At 42.0% G+C, this 18599-nt stretch overlaps 1 pseudogene; it reads left to right on the forward strand.

The window, feature by feature from the left end:
* On the forward strand, nt 1-17908 carry LOC115184110 (sodium-dependent neutral amino acid transporter B(0)AT1-like; annotated as a pseudogene).
* The last annotated feature ends 691 nt before the right edge of the window (nt 17909-18599 follow it).

An 18599-nucleotide genomic window follows, 5' to 3' on the forward strand; every position in this document is an offset into this window, starting at 1 on the left:
AGAGAAGAACCCAACAGTATATTAGATACAAATAATAGTGTTGAATGTTGAACCTTCATTGGAATTGATACCACTCATAAAAGAGTCATAGAGATCGTTATCAGAGACCAATGACTATATATTACCATGGTGTACTAGCATGAGGCATACGGAATGGGGTTGTAGGCGTGTGCAATGCGCCTCACATCCATCCAAGACATTGATTATAATCGGGAACAGTTTGCCCTTATAAATAGCCTCCTTTGAACAGTGGACAGATTACACATACATTGGACTCCATAGAAAGTAGTAATATTTTCCATTTGCATTGAGCCTGTCCATCTGCGTGGAAGGAACCATGAGGTGTTTACAGGTACCCAACCAAGGCCTGGAAGAAAGGATCCCTTCCTATGAGGAACTGGAAAAGCTGGAGAATGAGGAGGCTGGGGACAGACCCAAATGGGACAACAAGGCCCAGTACATGCTGACTATCGTAGGGTTCTGTGTGGGACTGGGGAACGTCTGGCGCTTCCCGTACCTTTGCCAGAGCCATGGGGGAGGTAGGTGTTGTTGAATGTGTTGTTGAGGAGTAGGGTTTCAGAATACCGGTAACTTTACAATAATTGATGGGTCTTCCAGAAATCCTGGTTTGAAGATTCCCTTAATACAAAGGGGAATAAGCAGGAAATACAGACATTTTGGGAAAGTTACTGTAATTTTGCAACCCTGTGTTTCTTTATGTACATACAACAGCAATAGATAACCTCTCCTCCACCCTGCTTCTTGTTCTGTTCTCAGGTGCATTCATGATTCCTTTCCTGATCCTACTGGTTCTAGAAGGTGTTCCCCTGCTCCATCTGGAGTTTGCTATTGGTCAACGTCTAAGGAAAGGCAGTGTAGGTGTCTGGTCTGCCATCCATCCATACTTGACTGGCATTGGTAAGCAAAACACTCCATAGGAATTTAGACATGGGTAAAAATAGACCAAATCTTATTGGGCCACGGTGTTGTGTTGTGTTCCATAGGCATTGGATCCATGTGTGTGTCCTTTCTGGTCAGCCTGTACTACAACACCATCATGGCCTGGGTGATGTGGTACTTCTTTAACTCCTTCCAAGATCCGCTGCCTTGGAGCCAATGTCCAGTCAATGCCAACATGACAGGTAAGGCATCCATAGATAGCTAAGCTATAACGATGGAAAAGTATTAACCTTATACACACCCCTTATTTCATTTCCTGTAACTCTGTCTTCAATTGCTTCATTCTATGGTATTTTGCCATGTGAATGAATGAAATGAACTTTACCCAGGGCTGGTGTCAGAGTGTGAAAGAAGCTCTCCAGTGGATTACTATTGGTACAGAGAGACCCTGAACACCACCCCAGACATAGACAACACAGGTGGGCTACAGTGGTGGATGGTCCTATGCCATGTGTCTGCCTGGGCGTTGCTGTTTATCTGCATAAGTCGAGGCATTGAGACTACTGGGAAGGTACGGCATAACCTCTGGACAGCAAATCACTTTATAATACTAAAGCAGCAGCAGCAGCTGTCAATGTCAAAATTATCAAGGTTATGTTTATAGGCATTTGGTTTTTGAAGCACTGAATCAATGTTTCCTTTTTATGATATTATAGCCATATACAAAAAATTACAGAATGATTTATTTTACTATACTGAATGAAAATATAAATGCAGCATGCAACAATTTCAACAATTTTACTGCGTTATAGTTCATATAAGGAAAGCAATTAATTGAAATAAATTCATTAGGCCCTAAATCTATGGATTTCACATGACTGGGCAGGGGCGCAGCCACTTGAGAGCCAGGCACAGGCCCAGCCAATTACACGTATGTTAAGCCGATTGGGCATACTGCCATATTCTCTAAAATGACATAGTGGCTTATGGTAGAGAAATTAACATTCAACTCTCTGGCAACTGCTTTGGTGGCCATTCCTACAGTCAGCATGCCAATTGTACGCTCCCTCAAAACTTGAGACATCTGTGGCATTGTGACAAAGCTGCACATTTTAGAGTGGCCTTTTATTGTCCCCAGCACAAGGTGTGCCTGTGTAATGATCATGCTGTTTAATCAGCTTCTTGATATGCCACACCTGTCAGGTGGATGGATTATCTTGGCAACGGAGAAATGCTCACTAACAGGGATGTAAACAAATGTATGCACAGAATTTGAGAGAAATAAGCTTTTTGTGCATTTGGAACATTTCTGGGATCTTTTATTTCAGCTCATGAAATATGGGACCAGCCCTTTACATGCTGAGTTTATATTTTTGTTCAGTTTATATATTGATGCAATAAAGCATGTTACCATAGCACTCAAATGACCCAGCTGTTTTTAATAACAGCTTTGTTGACCTTTCTGACACCACTTCGACAGTGTAAACAGTTGTAGACAGTGTTCACGTTCTAATTTTAACGTATTTTATATATTTGTATTGCATATTGTATTATATACTGTATATACAGTGAATGTCACCATGGTGCAAACCTGGACAGAAAATTGTTGTAGTTTGTACTTTATTTGAAAATACCAACTTTTCAAACACTCGAGGTAGACAAATATAGTTTATATAGAGTTTCAGCTAAAAGACAAACAAATGTAGTATTTTGAATACCTCTCAGAAAACCAAATAATATTTGAAGGTATTTGAATATACGGCTGTCAAATATTTGATGAAGAATCCCAAAAATAAACCAGTTAGTTGAATTAGTCAAAATATTTTATTATAAGCATGTGGTTTGTAGGGCTCTTAGATATGAGTCGTAATTTAGCCTTAACCTAGAATGAAATACACGAGGGACAAGGAATCACCTCAACATTAGAGTAGACCACATTTGCAGCTTCAAACTAACAAATATATTTTCATAATGAGTGAGACATAAGGTAACACATGCTGACAGTAACACATGACATTAAGTTCTTATACTTGTGTAGTAACTTTGTCATTATTACAACAAGAACATTGTTGTTAAATTTGACTTTGGCAGTTGATTTATAATTGAATAATAATGGAGTTATTACATAAGTGGAATAAGGAACAGTCACAATTCCTCTTGTGTACAGCAGTTACAAAAACACTCAGGTCATTGCTATGCGATTAAAGTGCAATTGACAAAGTATTGTGTAACAACATGCTAATAAAATGTTGTTCCAAAAGTAATTAAAGTTTATTACACAGGTACAAGAACAGTTAGTTTAATGTTAAGTGTTACTGAGAAGCTAACAGTAACAAAGTACGGGCATTAAGTGTCGAAAGGAAACTAAATGTCCCAATTATAGACAAGGTAGGTGGAAACTATCCCTTTAAGATGGTATAGTGTGTGTTTGACATGAACACTTGCCCTCAGATGGACAAAGAGGTTCGAAGTTGTTTTTGCTAAGCATTCAACTTGCTGTTAGTAATGTTTGCAAATGGCTTTGAATTACTCTGCAGTATTTTCAGGTGTCATAAAATGAATGGCAGCTTTCGACCTTTTCAGTAGCATGTTGAAGGAGTCATACAGTAGTTGAGCATCACAACTTATTTATACTTATCTGTACAAAATATCATTGATATATTTGGTTTTACTTGATTATGTGCACCTGGGGCAATGGACATACAAGAGAATTTTCATTTACAAAATGTTCAAATAGAAATGTATCATGTAGATCAAATATATGACTGTCAGATAAATTGGAATAGTATAGGGCATTGTGTGTTGTCTATTCATTCTATTTCTATCTTCAACATGCAGTTCTAGATACAGCCCTGCCAGTTGAAGGCAGCCAATCCAATAGTTTCAGAAAAATAGTCACTTCCTGAGATCTGTATTCAAATAGTAAAAAAATTAAATCTATATTCAAATTGTTGTAGTCACCTCCAAAGTAACTATTTGTTACCCCAGAATTAGTTGTACTTTCCACAAAGCATAGTTAAAATGATAGTTATCCTAGGTCTGACATGGTGACATATCAGTAGTATATCACCCTAATGACATATCAGTAGTATATCACTCTAATGACATATCAGTAGTATATCACCCTAATGACATATCAGTAGTATATCACTCTAATGACATATCAGTAGTATATCACCCTAATGACATATCAGTAGTATATCACTCTAATGACATATCAGTAGTATATCACCCTAATGACATATCAGTAGTATATCACTCTAATGACATATCAGTAGTATATCACCCTAATGACATATCAGTAGTATATCACTCTAATGACATACACTGTAACTCATATATCTCAGCTTCTGTGACATTAAACTGCAATCGTAATATGTGATTATTTTATGTATCCATAGTGACATATATTTAACTAATGTCAGCTTGCGTAACATATTTACAATAGTTATACACTACCAGTCAAAAGTTTTAGAACACCTACTCATTCAAAGGTTTTCTTTATTTTTACTAATTTCTACATTGTAGAATAGTGAAGAATAGTGAAGACATCAACACTAAGAAATAACACATATGAAATCATGTAGTAACCAAAAAGTGTTAAAGAAATCAAAATATATTTTACATTTGAGATTCTTCAAATAGCCACCCTTTGCCTCGATGACAGCTTTGCACACTCTTTGCATTCTATCAACCAGCTTCATGAGATAGTCACCTGGAATGCATTACAATTAACAGGTGTGCCTTGTTAAAAGTGAATTTGTGGAATTTCTTTCCTTCTTATAACCTCTTAAGGATCTGACCCTTTAAAACAAAATGTTTTGCCTAAAATGACATACCCAAATCTAACTGCCTGTAGCAGGACCTGAAGCAAGGATATGAATATTCTTGATACCATTTAAAAGGAAACACTTTAAAGTTTGTGGAAATGCGAATTAATGTAGGTGAATACAACACATTAGATTTGGTAAAAGATAATACAAAGAAAAAAATGTGTTTTTGTTTGTTTTTGTACCATCATCTTTGAAAGGCAAGAGAAAGGCCATAATGTATTATTCCAGCCCAGCCGCAATTTAGATGTTGGCCACTAGATTGCAGCAGATTATGTGCCAAGTTTTAGACTTATCCAATGAACCATTGCATATCTGTTCAAAATGTAGTATCAAGACTACCCAAATGTTCATCATTGTGCACTCTCATCAAACAATAGCACGGCATACTTTCACTATAATAGCTACTGTAAATTGGACAGAGCAGTTAGATAAACAAGAATTGATGCTTTTTGCCGATATCAGATATGTCTATGTCGTGGGATTTTTTTTTATTACTTACAACTTCATGCTAATCACATTAGCCTACGTTAGCTCAACCATCCAGCGGTGGGGACACCAATCCCGTAGAGGTTAATGCGTTTGAGCAGATCTGAAGAGAGCCCTATTTGTTAAAAAACGAAGTCCATATTATGACAAGAACAGCTCAAATAAGCAAAGAGAAACAACAGTCCATCATTACTTTTTAAGACATGAAGGTCAGTCAATCAGGAAAATGTCAAGAACTTTGAAAGTTTCTTCATGTGCAGTCGCAAAAACCATCAAGCGCTATGAAGAAACTGGCTCTCATGAGGAACGCCACAGGAATGGAAGACCCAGAGTTACGTCTGCTGCAGAAGATAAGTTCATTAGAGTTACCAGCCTCAGAAATTACAGCCCAAATAAATGCTTCACAGAGTTCAAGTAACAGACACATCTCAACATCAACTGTTCAGATGAGACTGTGTGAATCAGGCCTTCATGTTGAACTGCTGCAAAGAAACCACTACTAAAGGACACCAATAATAAGAAGAGACTTGCTTGGGCCAAGAAACACGAGCAATGGACATTAGACCGGTGGATATCTGTCCTTTGGTCTGGAGTCCAAATTGGTGATATTTGGTTCCAACCGCTGTGTCTTTGTGAGACGCGGTGTGGGGGAACGGATGATCTTCGGATGTGTATTTCCTACCGTAAAGCATGGAGGAGGAGGTGTTATGGTGTGGGGGTGCTTTGCTGGTGGCACTGTCTGTGATTTATTTACAATTCAAGACACATTTAACGAGTATGGCTAACCACAGCGTTCTGTAGCGATACACCATCCGATCTGGTTTGGGCTTAGTGGGACTATCATTTGTTTTTCAACAGGACAATGACCCAACACACCTCCAGGCTGTGTAAGAGCTATTTGACCAATAAGGAGAGTGATGGAGTGCTTCATCAGATGACCTGGCCTCCAACAATCCCCCGATCTCAACCAAATTGAGATGGTTTGGGATGAGTCGGACCGCGGAGTGAAGGAAAAACAGCCAACAAGTGCTCAGCATATGTGGGAACTCCTTCAAGACTGTTGGAAAAGCATTCCAGGTGAAGCTGGTTGAGAGAATGCCAAGAGTGTGTAAAAGCTGTCATCAAGGCAAACAGTGGCTATTTGAAGAATCTCAAATATAAAATACTTATTTGATTTGTTTAACACTTTTTTGGAATACTACATAATTCCATATGTGTTATTTAGTTTTGATGTCTTCACTATTATTCTACAATGTAGAAAATAGTAAACCCTTGAATGAGTAGGTGTTCTAAAACTTTTGACTGATAGTGTATGTCACTATTTTGACATAGACTAATAAGTCGATGTTAGTATATTTGCTATAATAGTACACAAAACAGTAACTGTCCAATTTCATAACAAACATCCCGCTCTCCTCCCATTAGACTGTGTATATCACCTCAACATTACCCTGTGGTCTCCTCCCATTAGGCTGTGTATATCACCTCAATATTACCCTGTGGTCTGCTCCCATTAGGCTGTGTATATCACCGCAACATTACCCTGTGGTCTGCTCCCATTAGGCTGTGTATATCACCTCAACATACCCTGTGGTCTCCTCCATTAGGCTGTGTATATCACCGCAACATTAACCTGTGGTCTCCTCCCATTAGGCTGTGTATATCACCGCAACATTACCCTGTGGTCTCCCTCCCATTAGGCTGTGTATATCACCTCAACATTACCCTGTGGTCCTCCTCCCATTAGGCTGTGTATATCACCGCAACATTACCCTGTGGTTTCCTCCCATTAGGCTGTGTATATCACCTCAACATTACCCTGTGGTCTCCTCCCATTAGGCTGGGTATATCACCTCAAACATTACCCTGTGGTCTCCTCCCATTAGGCTGTGTATATCACCTCAACATACCCTGTGGTCTCTTCCCATTAGGCTGTGTATATCACCTCAACATTACCCTGTGGTCTCCTCCCATTAGGCTGTGTATATCACCGCAACATTACCCTGTGGTTTCCTCCCATTAGGCTGTGTATATCACCTCAACATTACCCTGTGGTCTCCTCCCATTAGGCTGTGTATATCACCGCAACATTACCCTGTGGTCTGCTCCCATTAGGCTGTGTATATGTATATCACCTCAACATTACCCTGTGGTCTGCTCCCATTAGGCTGTGTATATCACCTCAACATTACCCTGTGGTCTGCTCCCATTAGGCTGTGTATATCACCTCAACATTACCCTGTGGTCTCCTCCCATTAGGCTGAGTATATCACCTCAACATTACCCTGTGGTCTCCTCCCATTAGGCTGTGTATATCACCTCAACATTACCCTGTGGTCTCCTCCCATTAGGCTGTGTATATCACCTCAACATTACCCTGTGGTCTGCTCCCATTAGGCTGTGTATATCACCTCAACATTACCCTGTGGTCTCCTCCCATTAGGCTGTGTATATCACCTCAACATTACCCTGTGGTCTCCTCCCATTAGACTCTGTATATGTATATCACCTCAACATTACCCTGTGGTCTGCTCCCATTAGGCTATGTATATCACCTCAACATTACCCTGTGGTCTGCTCCCATTAGGCTGTGTATATCACCTCAACATTACCCTGTGGTCTCCTCCCATTAGGCTGTGTATATCACCTCAACATTACCCTGTGGGTCTCCTCCCATTAGGCTTGTGTATATCACCGCAACATTACCCTGTGGTCTCCTCCCATAGCTGTGTATATCACCTCAACATTACCCCTGTGGTCTGCTCCATTAGGCTGTGTATCACCTCAACATTACCCTGTGGTCTCCTCCCATTAGGCTGTGTATATCACCGCAACATTACCCTGTGGTCTCCTCCCATTTAGGCTGTGTATATCACGCAACATTACCCCTGTGGTCTCCTCCCATTAGGCTGTGTATATCACCTCAACATTACCCTGTGGTCTCTCCCATTAGGCTGTGTATATCACCTCAACATTACCCTGTGGTCTCCTCCCATTAGGCTGTGTATATCACCGCAACATTACCCTGTGGTCTCCTCGCATTAGGCTGTGTATATCACCTCAACATTACCCTGTGGTCCTCCTCCCATTAGGCTGTGTAATCACCTCAACATTACCCTGTGGTCTCCTCCCATTAGGCTGTGTATATCACCGCAACATTACCCAGTGGTCTCCTCGCATTAGGCTGTGTATATCACCGCAACATTACCCTGTTGTCTCCTCCCATTAGGGCTGTGTATATCACCGCAAACATTACCCTGTGGTCTCCTCCCATTAGGCTGTGTATATCACCTCAACATTACCCTGTGGTCTCCTCCCATTAGGCTGTGTATATCACCGCAACATTACCCTGTGGTCTCCTCCCATTAGGCTGTGTATATCACTCAACATTACCCTGTGGTCTCCTCCCATTAGGCTGTGTATATCACCTCAACATTACCTTATGTGGTTGCTGACCATCTTTCTGATCAGAGGCTTGACCTTGAAAGGCTCTTTGAATGGAGTGAAAGTTCCTCTTCACCCCAGATGTGAGTAGTTTACATTACTATCCCCGTCATCGAACAAAAGTATTTATTCTAAGTATATAATATTCCAAGTTCAGCCACAGATCCAGATCCACGTAGAGTGCATCTAAGGCCTTTTAGCTAGCGTTAATATATGAGGTAGTATGAATCAAAACGACACGCCTAACAACTTTTGTCTCTGGGTGTGTGTTTCTCCAGATGAATGAACTAATGAACCCAACTACTTGGCTTGATGCGGGTGCCCAGGTTTCTATTCATTCTCTTTGGCCTTTGGAGGTCTTCTGTCTTTCTCCAGCTACAACTCAGTGCAGTAAGTCCATACTGCTTGCTAATAACTACTAAATGACTTGTTGTTCACACCCAGTTGAGACATTAAATCAATTCAAGACATATCATAACTTGTACATAACCACTGCAAGCTTAGGACCCAGTCCTACCTACCTCAAAGTGAGCACGCTTAACTTTCATCGTAAATATTTTATTGACATTAATGCAGCCAAGATTTATGCAAAAGTTAAAGTTATGCTGCAATTATCTAGTTTAGATTCAGGCCCTTGTGGCCGGTTTCTGATGGGGTACGACAGTTGAACTAGATTCCATCCTTATGGCTGGACACTGATGGGGTACGACAGTTGAACTAGATTCCATCCTTATGGCTGGACACTGATGGGGTACGACAGTTGAACTAGATTCCATCCTTATGGCTGGATACTGATGGGGTGCGACAGTTGAACTAGATTCCATCCTTATGGCTGGATACTGATGGGGTACGACAGTTGAACTAGATTCCATCCTTATGGCTGGATACTGATGGGGTACGACAGTTGAACTAGATTCCATCCTTATGGCTGGATACTGATGGGGTACGACAGTTGAACTAGATTAATTCCTTATGGCTGGATTCTGATGGGGTACGAAAGTTGAACTAGATTCCATCCTTATGGCTGGATACTGATGGGGTACGACAGTTGAACTAGATGAATCCTTATGGCTGGATTCTGATGGGGTACGACAGTTGAACTAGATTTCAAACCTTATGGCTGGATTCTGATGGGGTACGACAGTTGAACTAGATTAAAATCTTATGGCTGGATTCTGATGGGGTACGACAGTTGAACTAGATTAAAATCTTATGGCTGGATTCTGATGGGGTACGACAGTTGAACTAGATTCAAACTTTATGGCTGGATGTTAATGGAGTATGACAGTTGAACTAGATTCATTCCTTATGGCTGGATTCTGATGGGGTACGACAGTTGAACTAGATCATTCCTTATGGCTGGATTCTGATGGGGTACGACACTTGAAACTAGATTCAAACATAGCTGGATTCTGATGGGGTACGACAGTTGAACTAGATTCAAGCCTTATGGGCTGGATTCTGATGGGGTACGACAGTTGAACTAGATTGAAATCTTATGGCTGGATACTGATGGGGTACGACAGTTGAACTAGATTCAAACCTTATGGCTGGATACTGATGGGGTACGACAGTTGAACTAGATTTAAACCTATGGCTGGATTCTGATGGGGTACGACAGTGAACTAGATTCAAACTTTATGGCTGGATTCTGATGGCTGGATTCTTAATGTGTTCTATCTTTCCAGTAATAACTGTGAACAGCCATTCCAGATTGGTCCTTTAATGTGTTCTATCTTTCCAGTAATAACTGTGAACAGCCATTCCAGATTGGTCCTTTAATGCAGTGGTCCCCAACCTTTTTTGGGCCACGGACCGGTTTAATGTCAGATAAATAAATACACAAAATAAAATGATACGACCGGCATAAAAACTGTGGTATTTTTTTAATATAATAATAAACGTGAATCCACTGTGTACTCGTATGCAACTTAATTAGCAGCGTCCTCGTAACATCCTCTCTGCCCCCTAACACACTCTGGTCGCTATGTGTCACGTCCTGGCCAGTATAAGGGTTAATTGTTATTGTAGTTTGGTCAGGACATGGCAGAGGGTATTTGTTTTATGTGGTTCAGGGTGGTGTGTTAGTTACGAGGGCGTTTGATTTATTATTTCAGGGTTTGAGTTGTGGTCTATGTTATGTGTTTCTTGTTTTGCTGAGTGAGCCTTTCAAGACTGTTTCGTCGTTCGTTTGTTTTGTTATTTTGTATGTTCATTTTGAGTAAATAAAGTCAAGATGAGCGTACACATACCTGCGCGCGTTTTGGGTCCTCCATTACCGACGACAACCGTGACAGAATCTCCCACCTCACCAGGACCAAGCCGCAGAGGACCGAGGAGGAAGGATGGACATGGGCAAGAGCTAAGGAGAGGCATTTCCAGGCGATGGAGGAGTTTAGGAAACTCGAGAGCCGCCCCAATAATTTTTTGGGGGGGGGCACAAGGGGAGTTGCGGGGCAAGAATGGAGCCCCAGGCCAGCTCCCGCACTAGCATGGAGGTGCGTGTTTCACAATCTGGTACGCCCAGTACCAGCACCACGCACCAGGCTTCAAGTGCGTGAACCCAGCCTCGCCAGTCAACAGTCACCAGAGCTTGCCCGCCAGTCAACAGTCACAGGAAGCCTGAACTGCCGGAGTGGCCAGACTGCCCTTAACTGCCGGAGTGGCCAGACTTGCACTTGAACTGCCGGAATGGCCAGACTGCCCTGAACTGCCGGGAGTGGCCAGACTGCCCTGAACTGCCGGAGTGGCCAGACTGCCCCGAACTGCCGGAGTGGCCAGACTGCCCCCGAACTGCCGGAGTGGCCAGGACTGCCCCGAAACTGCCGGAGTGGCCAGACTGCACCGAACTGCCGGAGTGGCCAGACTGCCCCGAACTGCCGGAGTGGCCAGACTGCCCGAACTGCCGGAGTGGCCAGACTGCCCCCGAACTGCCGGAGTGGCCAGACTGCCCCGAACTGCCGGAGTGGCCAGACTGTCCCGAGCTGCCAGACGCCCAGACTGTCCCGAGCTGCCGACTGCCCAGACTGTCCCGAGCTGCCAGACTGTTCCCGAGCTGCCAGAGTGCCCCGAGCTGCCAGACTGCCCCGAGCTGCCAGACTGCCCGAGCTGCCAGAGTGGCCCGACTGCCTGGAACGGCCAGAAGAACCGGAGCCACCTCCTGCTATAGGGGGTTGGGGAGGGGGGGTGTAGCACAGTGCCGTCGTTGACGGCAGCCACCTCCCTTCCCTCCCTTTTAGTAGAGGGGAAATTTGTTTTGTTGTTTGGGGTTGTGGTTTTTTGTTTTTTGTTTTTTAAGGTGCTTCCGGGGTTAGCACCTTTAAGGGGGGGGTACTGTCACGTCCTGGCCAGTATAAGGGTTAATTGTTATTGTAGTTTGGTCAGGACGTGGCAGAGGGTATTTGTTTTATGTGGTTCAGGGTGGTGTGTTCGTTAGGAGGGCGTTTGATTTATTATTTCAGGGTTTTGAGTTGTGGTCTATGTTTATGTGTTTCTTGTTTTGCTGAGTGAGCCTTTCAAGACTGTTTCGTCGTTCGTTTCGTTTTGTTATTTTTTTATGTTCATTTTGAGTAAATAAATGTCAAGATGAGCGTACACATACCTGCTGCGTTTTGGTCCTCCATTACCGACGACAACCATGACACTATGGTAATGTTTAAAACATGCCTTAAAAAATAAGATACAACACAAAAACAAATATAAAGTGCATGAAAAATACAACTCACCATAACGCTAAATCAGTGGGAGCCCTGAGCTTGTTTCTCTGCAACGAGACGGTCCCATCTAGGGGTAATGGGAGACAATGACACCTGAAGTGTGTTGCTTATGTCCAGTCTACTCCGTAATTTAGTTTTGGCTGCTGTCACTGCAGAAAATCCCGCTTCACACAAATAGGATGTCGGAAATGGCAACAGGGTTTTCAGTGCTGTTGTGGCGATCTCAGGGTATTCTGCCGTGACTTTAATCCAGAACACCGGCAGAGTTGTTGTCTCGAACATACTTTTAAGGCCGCCGTCATTTGCGATCTCCAACAGTTGATCTTCTTCTTGCATAGACATGCTGGATTCATCTGGTTTGTTGACAAATGGGTCGCGGATCCATTCCTTGGCAGTTCGTGGGTCTTTTGTGGTTGGGAAGTAGCGCTCAAACTCTTTAAAAGCAAAGACAGGTGATTGTGCACCAGCTGGGACAATGAAGGCTCGGGCTCAGTCTCTTCCAAAATCCCCGCGAATGTTTGAAACATGTCAAATATACCTCTGTTCATGCGCCGTCCCCACAAATCCAGTTCGGCTTTAAATGCAGCTACTTTATCTGCCAACTTGAAGACAGTTGTCATTTTCCCCAGAAGTGACCGATTTAGTTCATTGAGCAGGTTGAATATGTCGCACAAGTAAGCGAGTTTTGCGACCCATTCCTCGTCACTGAAATGTGCTGCCAGCGGTGACTTTTTTTCTGAGAGATATCTCTGCAGCGGCTCTCGTAATTCAAACACTCTGGTCAGCGATCTCCCTCGGGATAACCATCTTATTTCAGTGTATAAGAGAAGGTGTCTGTGCTCCGCGTTCATCTCCTCACAAAGCTGCTCGAACAGGCGCGAGTTAAGGGCGTGTGCTTTGATGTGGTTAATAACTTTAACGACATCATTCAATACGCTGTTAAGTTCCGGTGGTATTTTTTGGCTAGCCAGCATTTCCCTGTGAATGACACAATGCGTAGACACACATTCAGGTGCAACCTCCTTAATCCGAGTAGTTAAAACCAGACAGCCGTCCGTCATGGCTCCATCTGTGCATATGCCGACACAAAAGGACCATTTCAGTTTTCCTGATATATAATCATCCAGCGACTTGAATACTTCTGCGGCTGTGGTTTTGGTTGGCAACGATAGTTCACATAACATATCCTCATGCACATCCTCCTGATAAAGATATCGCACATAAACAAGTAGTATTGCCTTGTTGTCAAGATCTGTAAACTCGTCAACCTGGAGTGCGTACCACGGTGATGTATTAATCCTCTCCAACAATTGTGTCTCAATGTCCTCTGCTATTTCCTCAATGCGCCGAGTGACGGTGGTAGCCGAAATAGGCACCTGTGCTATCTTTTTAACCGCAGCCTCTCCTAGAAGTCCACGGCAAATGTCTTAAGTGGCGGGCAGGATCAATTCTTCATCAGTTGTGAATGGCTTCTTAGCCTTAGCAATACGATTAGCCACCAAGTATGATGCTCTCAGTGCACTCGCATTTGTTGATGTGGTGGCCCTCAGTAATTGCTTCTGTCCTTCTTGTTCATGCTTTTTTCTTTCAAAATACTCCGAAGGCTTGTCTTTTAATGCAGGGTGCTTGGTCTCCAAGTGGCGAAGCAGTTTTGAAGGCTTCATTGCCTCATTAGAGAGCCGGTCGCCGCATATTACGCAGAGCGGGCTTGGTGCGTGGGAATCACCTGTCGCGATAAATCCATATTTTAAGTAGGACTCCTGGTATTGTCTGTTAATTTCTATGGGCTACGTGGGACGCTAGCGTCAGTGAAATATCAGGGCGGCAAATACAAAAACAACAAAATGTCATAATTCAACTTTCTCAAACATACAACTATTTTACACCATTTTAAAGATACACTTCTCCTTGATGTAACCACATTGTCTGATTTCAAAAAGGCTTTACAGCGAAAGCAAAACATTAGATTATGTTAGGAGAGTACATAGACAAAAATAATCACACAGCCATTTTCCAAGAAAGGACATGTGTCAATAAAACCCAAAACACAGCTAATGAAGCACTAACCTTTGACGATCTTCATCAGATGACACTCCTAGGACATTATGTTACACAATACATGTATATTTTGTTCGATAAAGTTCATATTTATATCCAAAAACAGCATTTTACATTGGCGCATGATGTTCAGAAAATGTATTCCCACCAAAATGTCCGGTGAATGTGCACATCAATTTACAAAAATACTCATCATAAACGTTGACAAAATATATAACAATTATTTAAAGAATTATAGATGGACTACTCCTGGAGGTAACCGCTGTGTCAGATTTTAAAATAGCTTTATGGAGAAAGCACATTTTTCAATATTCTGAATACATAGCTATTCAGACACCCGCCAAGTTCGGGCAACCTAAACTCAGAATTAGTATTAGAAATATTCTCTTACCTTTGCTGATCTTCGTCAGAATGCACTCCCAGGGCTGCTACTTCCACAAGAAAGATTGTTTTTGTTCGAAATAATCCATATTTATGTACAAATACCTCCGTTTTGTTTGTGCGTACAGATCACTTATCCAAAGGCATAACGCGCGATCGCGGAACAAGAGATGAAAAGTCAAATGTTCCATTATCGTACTTAGAAGCATGTCAAACGCTGTTTAAATCAATCTTTATGGTATTTTTCACGTAAAATTGCGATAATATTCCAACCGGACAAAAGCATATTCATTCAAGAAGAAAAAGAAGGAGGGGCGTACTCGCGGGTCCGAGCATATCCAATCCCTTTATTGCCAGGCAGACCACTCAGTGAATGAGCTCCTATACTCTGCCCAGTGACAGGAGAATGCTCAAACCACTTTCTGAAGGCTTTAGACAGCCAATGGAAGCCTTAGGAAGTGCAACGTCCCCCACAGACACTGTAGTTTCGATAGAGATTCAAAAGAAGAACTACAATTCTCAGACTTTCCACTTCCTGCTTGGAATTTTCTCAGGTTTTTGCCTGCCATATGAGTTATGCTATACTCACAGACACCATTCAAACAGTTTTAGAAAACTTCAGAGTGTTTTCTATCCAAATCTACTAATAGTATGCATATTCTAGTTTCTGGCCAGAGTAGTAACCTGTTTAAATTGGGTACGTTTTTCATCCGGCCGTGAAAATACTGCCCCCTAGCCCAGACAGGTTAAATGCAGCTTTCTTTTTCTTGGAAGTCGTAGGCTCTTCTTCTGTCTCCTCACTGGGCCTTTTCCACTTCGCAAAGAAACTTTCCAAAGACGTTTGTTTTTACTCATTTTGCTAGCTAGATAATAAATAAAATGGAAATAATGTAAGTTATGTATTTTTTCTCTGTGGCCCGGTACCAAATGACCCATGGACCGGTACCGGTCCGCGGCCCGGGGGTTGGGGACCGCTGCTTTAATGTGTTCTATCTTTCCAGTATTAACTGTGAACAGCCATTCCAGATTGGTCCTTTAATGTGTTCTATCTTTCCAGTAATAACTGTGAACAAGATGCAGTCATCATCTCTATCGTGAACGGAGCCACTGCTGTCTACGCTGCAACAGTCATTTACACCATCATTGGTTTCCGAGCCACAGAGAAGTTTGATGACTGTATTACTGGGTATGTACCTATACTAGAATTAAACTAGAGTTGTTGCATGAAGATATGAACTACCCTCTAAATAAATGTTTTTGCAGAAATATCCTGACACTCCTGAATACATTTGATCTCCCAGAGGGCAACGTCACTGAAAGCAACTATGATCAGGTTCTTCATAATCTCAATGGAACATATCCAGAAGTCATTCAGGGGCTCAACTTGAAGACCTGTGACTTGAATTCTTTCCTTAGTGAGGTGATTCAATCATTTTTATAAAAGGGTACCTGAATGTAAAGTGTTACCAATATTTGTATAAGGTTTGGTGAGATGGATACAACACAAGTGGAGTATATGAGGCTTACTGTAAATATATCTTAGTTGCTAGGCTTCTGATTCATTCTCTCCTTGTGTTGCTACAGGGGGTTGAAGGAACTGGCCTGGCCTTTATCGTGTTCACAGAGGCCATCACTAAGATGCCTGTATCTCCTGTTTGGTCAGTCTTGTTCTTCATCATGCTCTTCTGTCTCGGCCTGTCCTCCATGTTTGGCAATATCGAAGGAGTTCTGGTACCACTTCAGGACCTGGGGGTTTTCCCCAAGAGTTGGCCCAAAGAAGCCATCGCTGGTGAGATGAGACAAAGACATATGTCCCTTACACCATTTGAAGGATGGAGATCCCTTTGTTAAATATCTTTATTTTCTTCTTCTGTTACAGGGATAACATGTGTCCTCTGCTGCATTGTTGGACTGATATTTGTCCAAGGCTCAGGGAACTACTGGCTGTCCCTCTTTGACAGCTATGGCGGGTCCATTCCTCTGCTGATCATTGCATTCTGTGAGATGGTCGGGGTTGTGTACCTCTATGGTATTGATAGGTGAGTAATAAATTCATTCTGTGAGATGGTTGATGTTCTGTACATCTGTGGTATTGAAAGGTGAGTAATACATTCATTCAGTGAGATGTTGGGGGTTACGTTACACTGTGGCATTGACAGGTTAGTATAGAAACCAAATTCTGTTGATTAACATGGTCCTTACATTCACCATAGATTCATTAGAGTCTGGGCACTAATGAATGTTGACTATGTATGTTATTCTAACAGGTTCAACGATGATATTGAGTTCATGATCGGCCACAAGCCCAACCTCTTCTGGCAGATCACATGGAGATTTGTCAGCCCCGCCATCATGTTTGTCATCTTTGTGTTCTACTTTATCACGAAAGTCCAAGAAACACCCATGTACAAAGCCTGGAACCCTGAATCGGTAAAGTTTCACTTTGTTGTCAGTGGCCAAATTAGTTACGAATTAAGAGATTTCCACTTGCTAATAGTAAATCAACTTGTATTCACATGTTCTCTATTGGGTGTTTGAAAAGATCTCACTAGACAGTGGCATCAGTAGCCTATAAACACACTTAACAAGGTTATTACTGTTTCTTCACAGGACAACTTCCCTACATTGGAGGAGAAGGAATATCCAACCTGGATCTTTGCTATAATCTTCATCCTGGCAGGAATCCCAGGTCTTTCTGTACCTCTTACGGCTGTTTACAAATGTTTGAGGAACCGCTGCTGCAAGAAGGATAATGAGTTTAAACAAGATGACTTAAACACTATTGCAAAACAAGTTCACCTGACGGATGAGGCTACCAAGAACAAACCAGACATCCCAGAGACAGCAGATGGAAGATAGTGATCAAATCACTAGTCCCATTGTTGTTTTCATGACAGGCCTCCATTTGTTTAATTCATGCCACTGATAGCTGAAAGGAGTAGATACGTTTGATAGTTTTACACTACAAGTTTTACACTACAAGGTTGAATGGAATGAGGTATGGCAGAAAAGCCATTTAAGCTTACATTGATTGACACATTGTTGTAATTTTTGTGCTGAAAAGTCAACATTAAACTAAATTATATCCCTTGTTCTTGTTATGTTCTTTTTATAGTATAGTCCTCGGGGATTACCATTCAGTGTGTAGTTCTGGTCTTGTTATAGTATAGTCCTCGGGGATTACCATTCAGTGTGTAGTTCTGGTCTTGTTATAGTATAGTCCTCGGGGATTACCATTCAGTGTGTAGTTCTGGTCTTGTTATAGTATAGTCCTCGGGGATTACCATTCAGTGTGTAGTTCTGGTCTTGTTATAGTATAGTCCTCGGGGATTACCATTCAGTGTGTAGTTCTGGTCTTTTTATAGTATAGTCCTCGGGGATTACCATTCAGTGTGTAGTTCTGGTCTTGTAATAGTATAGTCCTCGGGGATTACCATTCAGTGTGTAGTTCTGGTCTTGTTATAGTATAGTCCTCGGGGATTACCATTCAGTGTGTAGTTCTGGTCTTGCGACTTTGGGCTAATAAATATTCCAGATAATTTACTGATTAATTACTGGAATAATGAATTGATCAGATTTATTTGATTAATCTGGTTATCCTGTTCAAATGAAAGGGGCACCATTAAGGGTTGCCTATAGAGACTCTTGAATTAACTCTATCAGTAGTTATCATTAATTGTTACAGTGTAAATCCTATCAACAATATAATATTTTTTACCATGTTTCCATTCTGAACAGTCGTCGAGGTCTGGAACCTCAAGAACCCAATAGCTCACAAATT

The sequence above is a fragment of the Salmo trutta genome, unplaced genomic scaffold (genome assembly GCF_901001165.1).
Source record: "Salmo trutta unplaced genomic scaffold, fSalTru1.1, whole genome shotgun sequence".
NCBI classification, from domain to species: Eukaryota; Metazoa; Chordata; class Actinopteri; order Salmoniformes; family Salmonidae; genus Salmo; species Salmo trutta.